General features: G+C 50.5%; 1 non-coding gene across 1 annotated transcript; it reads left to right on the top strand.

Annotated features, from left to right (window-relative positions):
- The first annotated feature begins 239 nt into the window (after nucleotides 1-239).
- LOC148210342 (small nucleolar RNA R71) lies at nucleotides 240-346 on the top strand. Its single transcript, XR_015792506.1, has one exon. It is a non-coding gene; the product is annotated as a small nucleolar RNA R71 (small nucleolar RNA).
- Nucleotides 347-9,005: the final 8,659 nt, after the last annotated feature.

The raw sequence follows: 9,005 nt of genomic DNA, 5'->3' as shown, positions 1-9,005 counted from the left end.
CTTTTTGCATCGAGGTCGCAATGTCCAGAGCCAAAACTCCAGCTGGATCTTGCTTCTTTGGTGCTGCCCTAGATCTTTGCGAACACCATAGTTCGTTATGTGAAGCTAAGTCATTTAGGATGTCAACTATCTCGTTGAATGTCTTCTTTGTAAAGGCTCCGTTGGCAGCATTGTTTAGCATCATCTTAGTAGGATGATCTAAACCTCTAAAGAAATGTTCTATCTGGATGCATGCCGGCAAGCCATGGTTCGGACATTTCCTGATTAGTTCTTTAAATCTCTCCCACGCCTCGTGAACAGGTTCACGATCATATTGTCTAAAGGAGATGATCTCCTCTCTGATATCAGCGTGGCGAGTAGGTGGGAAGAATTTTGTTAAGAACTTCTCCACTAACGACCCCCATGTGGTGATGGATCCCGGTGGAAATGCATTGAGCCATGCTCTAGCTTGGTCCTTCAAAGAAAATGGAAAAAGTGTTAGTCTCAGAGCATCGTCTGTTATACCAGGTAATCGAAATGCATTTGCAATTTGAATGAATGATTTCAGATGATCATGTGGATCCTCATGTTCCTGCCCTCCAAAATGTCCAATTGTCTGCAACATTTGGAACATCATTGGTTTAAGCTCAAAGTTTGCGTGGGCTGGAATAGGGTTGACTATCCCTGAATCAAAGTTCTGAAAAGCCGTGGCGGCATATTCTCGCATTGCCACGTCTCTGTTGTCCGCCATCTGGATATGGTTGAATTCATCATTTCTTGCATGATCCCTCATATTACCGTTAACAGCAGGTGGATCAACCGGATCACGAGGTGGAATATCTGCCATTGATGTGCTCGTACTCTCTACCTCACTTTCAGGACTGATTTCACCTTCTCTCTCTTTTTGCTTTTCTAGTTGTTTTCGAAGTCTTTGCTCCTTTCGAGTTTTTCGAAGGGTCCGCTCAATCTCAGGGTCAAGGGGTAGAAGAAAAGATCTTGTGCTCATGCACTTTACTTATGAGATATATCTTAGTTTTAGGATGGAAATAGTCGCAACCTCGGGTTAAGGTCCTATGTCTAGGCTACTTAAGCGGAACCCTTATGTCTAAGGCGCTCCTCTCCTCGGTTTAACCACTCAACAATGCAGATAAGCAACCTTTTCAGTATTGACTTGTTAAGACTTACAGTGGCCTTCTCTAAATCCTAACTTTTTGGGAAAACATGTTGAGCAATGAATGGAAAGCAAAAACACTACTTCTTAGCAACCCTTTTTAGACATAAAAGGCTAACTATCCATAACCGGGCTAGAGACGGGAATTTAGAAAGACATATTGAAGAAAATACAGCAAGTAAAATGGTTGAATGTGGAATGCATGTGTGAAAAACAAAAGTTAACTAACGGAGAGTTTTTATCGGGATTGAGAGCTTCGCCCTTCTCTTTCAAGCAAGGGGGAGTGTCACGTGCTCTTTCCTCCAAAAACACAACTCTCTTAACTAAAAATAAAGTAAAGGCAAAGAGAAGATAAGCAAAGTGCTAGATTTTTATATATTTGAATAAGTAGGAAATAACTAAGTACAAATGGAAACAAAACAAAGCTCAATAAAATAATGTAAAGTACTCGGGATTTAAAAACCAAAAGCAACTAATGAAAGCAACTCAAAAGTACTTAGAAAGCAACAAAGAAACACTAAAAATGATCAAGAGAAGGAAGCAAGACTTGATGAATTTGGTGGAGAAGTTGCTGGAATTTATAGCTGTGCAGAATTGGTTAGGTAGGTCCTAAAACGGTGGTGAATCACCCATTTCCAACTCTTTTGACTGACCAAATCGTGCTCAAACTGATAGTGGAACACTTCTTCTACACGTATGCATCGGTTGGAACCACCAAAACGCATTGGAAGACGCGTTTCATTAAGGGCAAATTTGGAAGAAAACCTGTTTTTCTGCAGGCATCCCAGGCGCCTGGCGCCTCCCATGTAACTTTTTCGTCTTTTTGCTTCTTTTGATTAATTTGCACTCCCAAATGGTCCTAAAATGTCATAAATACAATATAAGCCATCGACAAACCATAGTATATGAATTTTGCATGAATTGGAACTCAAACGATCGAGAAAAATCCGAAACAAAGCTGAAACATAGTAAAAACAGCATCTAAAATCTTCTTTTTACGCATGTAAACAAGCGTAATCACTCAGCAGAGAAAAAGGAAGAGCGAAAGCGTTCGAGGACGCCACCCAGGCGCACCGACCGACCTGCGGTCATCAATACCATTTTTGGAGGGCCAAGCAGAGGTCAATCCGGACATAAGAGAAAGGAGTTAGCCCGTGCAGCCAGGCGCGAGGTGTGCATCATCAGGGAGCAGGGGCCGACCTGCCCAATCACCTTCGACGGTGCAGATTTAGAGGAGGTCCACCTGCCCCACAATGATGCCCTTGTGATTGCTCCCTTGATCGATCATGTGGTGGTCACGAGGGTGCTGGTAGACGGGGGCGCATCCGCTAATCCTGTCCTTACCGACCTACCTCGCCTTGGGCTGGACGAGGTCGCAATTGAAGAGAAGCCCGACGCCGCTGGTTGGGTTCTCTGGAGAGTCGGTCATCCCAGAGGGTTGCATCGACTTGCCGGTCACGCTTGGGCAGGACCAAACTCAGGTCACTCAAATGACCGAGTTCGTGGTAGTTGACGGCAGATCGGCCTATAACGCCATCTTTGGGAGACCCATCATCCACTCATTTCGGGCCATTCCTTCAACACTTCATCAAGTTTTGAACTATTCCACCCCCAATGGCGTGGGCACGATCCGAGGAGAACAGACCGCTTCGAGGGAGTGCTATGCCGCCGCACTCAAAGGCCCGTCGGTCTGCGCCCTTGAAACTCTCAGGGATGGGACGCTCGAGTTCGAGGCCAACCTGCCGAGGAAGGAATTTGCCGCACCCACTAAGGAGCTCGAGCTTGTTCCTCTGCTTAGTCCCGAGAAGCAGGTAAGCATAGGAACCAAGCTGGGGGCCATCGACAGAGAGGAGCTAATCCACTTCCTCAGATCCAACTCAGACGTCTTTGCGTGGTCCCATGAGGACATGCCTGGCATAGACCCGCAGATTATGACGCATCGCCTCAGCATAGATCCATCATTCCGACCTGTAACACAAAAAAGAAGACCTATGAACAAGGAGAGGAGTGATGTAATTGTTGAGGAAGTTAGCAAACTTTTGAAAGCTGAATACATAAGAGAAATTTCGTATCCCGAGTGGCTCTCCAATGTTGTACTAGTTAAAAAATCTAACGACAAGTGGAGAATGTGCGTAGATTTTACGAATTTAAATAAGGCATGCTCGAAAGATTGCTTCCCACTGCCGAGGATTGATCAGCTCGTGGACGCCACAGCCGGGCACGAACTGCTCACCTTCATGGACGCCTACTCTGGGTACAACCAAATCAAGATGCATGTCCCAGATGATGATCATACCGCTTTCATAACAGACCAAGGGCTGTACTGCTACAAGGTCATGCCCTTCGGGTTAAAGAACGCAGGAGCGACCTACCAGAGCAAGCAGATCGGCCGGAATATGGAAGTGTATGTGGACGACATGCTTGTCAAGAGCAAGCAGTCTAAGTCGCATCTCCCCGACCTGACCGAAGCCTTCGAGGTCTTGAGGGCATATCAAATGAAGCTCAACCCTGCTAAATGTGCCTTTGGGGTCACCTCGGGAAAATTCCTTGGCTTCATGGTAAACAACCGGGGAATCGAGGCCAACCCCGAAAAGATTAAAGCCGTGATCGAGATGGAGGCACCGAAAACGCTGAAGCAGCTTCAGTGCCTCAATGGCAGGATTGCGGCCCTGAACCGGTTTGTTTCAAGGTCGACAGACAAGTGCCTCCCTTTCTTCAAAGTCTTACGAAAGAAGGGGCCGTTTGAATGGACAGCGGAGTGCGAGCAAGCGTTTCAGCAATTGACGAGCTACCTCTGTTCGGCACCCTTGCTTGCCAAGCCCATACCGGGGGACAAGCTCCAATTGTACCTAGCAGTGTCTGACAGTGCCGTCAGCTCGGCCCTAATCAGGCAAGAGGAAGCGCGGCAAAACCCGATCTACTACACAAGCAAGGCCATGACCGAAGCCGAGACTAGATACCCTCAGATGGAGAAGTTGGCTCTCGCTTTGGTCACCTCGGCTCGACGACTTAGACCATACTTCCAAGCCCATACGGTGGTGGTGCTCACTAACTTGCCCCTAAAAAGCATCTTCCATAAGCCAAAAGCTTCTGGTCGCGTAATGAAGTGGGCAATGGAGCTAAGCGAGTACGACATCCAGTTCGAACCCAGAACTGCGTTGAAAGGACAAGCAGTGGCAGATTTCATAGCCGAGCTCACACCACCTTCCGAGCTGAGTGAGTCCGACCTACCGTGGAAAGTCTATGTCGACGGATCCTCCAATGAGAAGGGGTGCGGAGCCGGGGTCCTCTTGCTCGGACCAGGAGGCGAGCGATTTGAGTATGCCTTGCGGTTCAGCTTCCGGACTTCTAACAACGAGGCAGAGTATGAAGCATTTATTGCCGCCCTGCGAATCGCTCGAGCATTGGGGGCCTCTCGTGTTAAGGTCTTCAGTGACTCCTAGCTGGTAGTGAGCCAGATCAAGGACAAATACCAAGCCAAAGACACCCGAATGGAGAAGTATTTAGGCAAGGTCAGATCATACCTCGCCCATTTTCGAACTTACGAGGTGAACCGGATTCCGCGAGCAGAAAATTCTAATGCTGACGCCTTGGCCAAGTTAGCATCGGCGTACGAGACCGACCTCTCAAGGTCGGTCCCCGTCGAGATCCTAGATAATCCTTCGATCTCGGAGCCAGATCTGATGGAGATCGGCGCTCCAGAATTCTTATGGATGGACCTGATCGCGGACTTCATTAAGGGCAACTCACCATAAGACCCCAAGGAGCGCAGAAAGTTGGCAAGGCGGGCAGCTCGGTTCGTGGTTCGAGATGGGGCATTGTACCGACGTGGCTTTTCCCTGCCTCTATTGAGATGCCTAACCCCTGAAGAGGGCCTGTACGTCCTCAGAGAGATCCACGAAGGGGTGTGCGGCAATCATTCAGGCGCCCGGTCGCTGTCAGCCAAGGTGATCCGACAAGGATATTACTGGCCGACCCTCAGCCAGGACGCCAAGAAGTTCGTTAGAACTTGCGACAATTGCCAATGCTACGGAACCATAATCCACCAACCTCCCGAGCTGCTCACCCCCATCTCAGCCCCGTGGCCATTCGCGCAGTGGGGGGTAGATATCATTGGTCCTTTCCCCTTGGGCAAGGGCCAGACCAAGTTCGCTGTGGTTGCGGTGGATTACTTCACCAAGTGGGCCGAGGCCGAGGCGCTCTCCCACATAACGGAGTCCAGGGTCACGTCCTTCGTATGGACGAATATCATATGTCGCTTTGGTATACCGCAGGCCATAGGACAGATAATGGGAAGCAGTTTGACAACGCCAAGTTCAAAGACTTTTGCAGCAAACTTGGCATAAGTCATCTCAGCTCGTCCCCCGCACATCCGCAAGCCAATGGGCAGGTGGAGGCGGTCAACAAGATCATCAAGCGAGGTATCAAACTTAGACTAGACTCCAAGAAAGGCAGGTGGGCCGAGGAGCTACCAGAGGTTCTATGGTCGTACCGGACCACCCAAAGGGAATCGACAGGTGAGACCCCGTTCTCCCTGGCCTTCGGCTCCGAAGCTGTAGTCCCGGTTGAGATCGGCATGCCATCTGACAGAGTCGAGCGTTATGAGCCTATAGCAAACGCGGAAGAGCTGCTCCTCAACCTCGATTTGTTGGAAGAAAGAAGAGCAATGGCCCAGCTACGCTTGGCGGAATATCAGGGCAGAATGGCCAGACATTACAACGCCCGCGTTCGACCTCGGACCTTTCAGGTCGGACATCTGGTCTTAAGGAGGATCCAAACCCATGTGGGTGCCCTTGATCCGACCTGAGAGGGCCCGTTTGAGGTCAAAGGCATAATCCGACCTGGGACGTACGTATTGGTCGATCTGAAAGGAGACGTCCTCGCGCACCCGTGGAACGCGGAGCACCTGAAGCGTTACTATCCTTGAAATAACAAAAGGATTTTCAATGCACCTGTAAACACTGTTCCAAAGGAATTTTGGTCGGAATAAGTGTGATGATTTAATTTCATGCTTCCGAGTTCGACAAGAAATTAAATGGGGGACACGGACTCCCACGCGATCGCATTCCAGCAGTTGGTTCAAATTCAATCCTTCGAAGCCTAAGGGTACGAGGTGCGATGTCAGAACCGCTGGCGAACTTAAAATTCAAAGTGGTCAAGCCTCCGAACTTGAGGGTACGAGGAGCGATGTGAAGAATAGCTACGGACTTGGGATTTTAGCCTTTTAACGTTTTTAAGTTAAGAGTGCGATGTTAAAAAATCCAGAGTTGGTGCAATGCATTGAATGCTAGACAGAGATTCAAATTCAAACTTTCAAATTATGTTAATTAAAGGCGCGACTTCAAAAGTAGGAGGTGCGAGGTGACGTTAGCTGCAGTTCAAAGGAGCAGCAAAGAAAAACGGTTGCCAACAACAAAGTGGAAGCCAATGGGAGTCTCTTTATTAAATGAAGAGCAGAGCCAAGGCTTATAGACCTTGCAGCTCTGCCCTGACACTTACAAAAAAAAAAAGAGGAAGAAGAAAAGGGGGGTCGCCTAAGAGCCTGCTGGGGGAGCGCCCTCCTGAGGAGAGCCGACCTGGTCCTCTTCGGGATCGGAGTAGTCAAAGTCCAGATCCCTGACATACTGATCCACCAATGCTTGGGGGCCAGGGGTGCTGCCAGGACCAGACGCCCACTTCTCGGCATACCTCCTTTTCAGACCGCTAAGATCGATCTGAAGGTCAGGCATGTCGGAAGCAATGCCCTTCATGAGGAACTTGAAGCCCGCGTCGGAGAAATCTTTGGCAAATCCATCGAAGTCAGGATGTTGCCTAAACGCTTCCTCCAGTAGGACTCCATTGTTGAGGCGCTCTTTCGCCGTCTCCAGCTCGGCAGTCGCATGCTCCAGCTCCTTATCTTTCGCTTCGAGCGCCTGGAGCATGTCGTCCTTTTCCTTCAAGAGCTGGAACTTCTCCCTCTCCAGGCCCCTGGTAATAGCGTGGGCAGCTCGAAAGTGGGCCTTGCGCCTGTCCTCCTCCTTCTTCAGCAGCTCGGCCTGAGACTCCACCTCGGCCTTCAAAGTCTCCACCTCAGATTGAGCCTTCAGCAGCTCATCCTTCATGGTGGAAGAAGCAGCCTCCAAGGCAGCGGAGAACTCCTCTTTCTCCCTCGCTGCCAGAACTTCCCTTCCATCCAGCTCGGCCTTGACAGCCAGAGCCGATTGAATGGAAGCAACGAATGCCTGCGAAATGGTACAAGGGAAAAGTTAGATCGAACTACCTGTTGGGCGAAATCAAGCAAAAATGGGGCACTAGTCTGACCTCGGCGGCGTAGTCGATGTTCCTCTGCAGAACGGACCCAGGGGCGCTCACAAATTTGGACGCCCTCCTCAGGCAGCGGTCCAAACTTGCAGCTGAGATGCGGGTCACCTGCTCCCTCACCCCGAAACTTGACGGCTCAATTCTGAACCGTGCCGTCACGTCGGACATCCAGCCCATCCTGGCCGCAGGATCGTCCACCCGATCAGCAAAACCTGCAGGCAAGACCCTGCTAGCTCCGACCTCCGAGGAGGAGATCGCCTTCTTCTTCTTCCTGCGCTTCGGAGGAGCTTCCTCCCTCGCCTCCTCGCCCAAAGGCGGGGCGTCCGGCGCCTCGGTCTGGGCGTCCACCGCCTCGGTCTGATCCCTGGGGCGCTTCTCCCTCGAGGGACCCCCAGAAGACTCCAGCTCGATCACCGGGGCTGGATCTTCCGAGGCAGGCCCTACCACGGCAGGGGTGGCAGGTTCCGAACTCTGGGCAGCCTCAAGAGCATGGGCTCGGCCCTTAGACTTGCGCTTCACGCCGCTTGCAAATCCGCAAACCATGGCTGCAAAATAAAAACAAGGGTCAGCACAAGGTTAGAGGAAAAAGAGAGAGGCAAGCTCGGCATACCAAGTTCAGAGTTCGGTCTAGAGGATTCAATGGGACGAACTGCAGGGTTGTAATCTAGTAGCCCGGACTCAAGCAGCAGTTCGTCGGTCACCAGGGTTCCGACCTTCCTACCCCTCGGAAAGCGCTCCTTGTAGTATTTCAGCGTATCGAATGAGGCTTGCGTAAGCTCGGGAATTGGTCGGATTGAAACTGCACGAGGACAAGATCCGAGTTAGACCTGAATGACAGGAGAAATTTACGAAAAGTAAGAACTATTCCGTACCTAGGTTCCCAAACCTAGTGGGGACGTCGAAGAAGGAACGACCTGACTCGTCCTTTGCGAGCCATTCCCCGGACGCGTAGAACCACTTCCTCACCCATCCCTTGATGGAGGTCGGCCCCTTAACTATACCGTCTGCGCCTTTCCTTGCGCACATGTAGAACCGACCAGGCTTCTTAGCTATCCTTTTCGCCTCGAAGCACGCGAGGAGCTGGTCTACGTCCAACAGCTCGGCCTCCTCACTATCCCGAGCTCGTAGCCAAAAGAGGATGGCCGAAGCAAAAATGACACCCCACCCATTGGGGGCCACTTGAGCCGGTGCCAACCCAGTCCGGAAGAGAAATTCTTGGACAAAAGGGTGAAGGGGAAGTCTGAGGTCGTACTCAAACATTTTGAAGTAGAGAGTGACCCATCCCTCTGGAGGATTGTCAGCTCTCTCCCCTTCCTCCGGAAGCCTGAGGAGGATGTTCTCAGGGATAGAGAACCCCCTACGAAGGGATCCGAGGTACTGCTCAGGTATCCTACAAGGGTATTCCAAGCCCTGACCTGAAGTGGAGGCGTCACTATCCTCCCCGTCATCGGAGATTCTAAAGTTTTCTATCTCCTCGAGCTCGGACTCTAACCTACGAGCTAACTCGGATCCTAGGTTGCTACTAATAGAGGACGACATGGCAATTACGTTCGAA

This window comes from Momordica charantia (genome assembly GCF_013281855.1).
Source record: "Momordica charantia cultivar OHB3-1 chromosome 7 unlocalized genomic scaffold, Mcharantia_2.0 BLBB01000007.1, whole genome shotgun sequence".
Lineage (NCBI taxonomy): Eukaryota > Viridiplantae > Streptophyta > Magnoliopsida > Cucurbitales > Cucurbitaceae > Momordica > Momordica charantia.
This window is presented reverse-complemented; position numbering and strand designations above follow the sequence as displayed.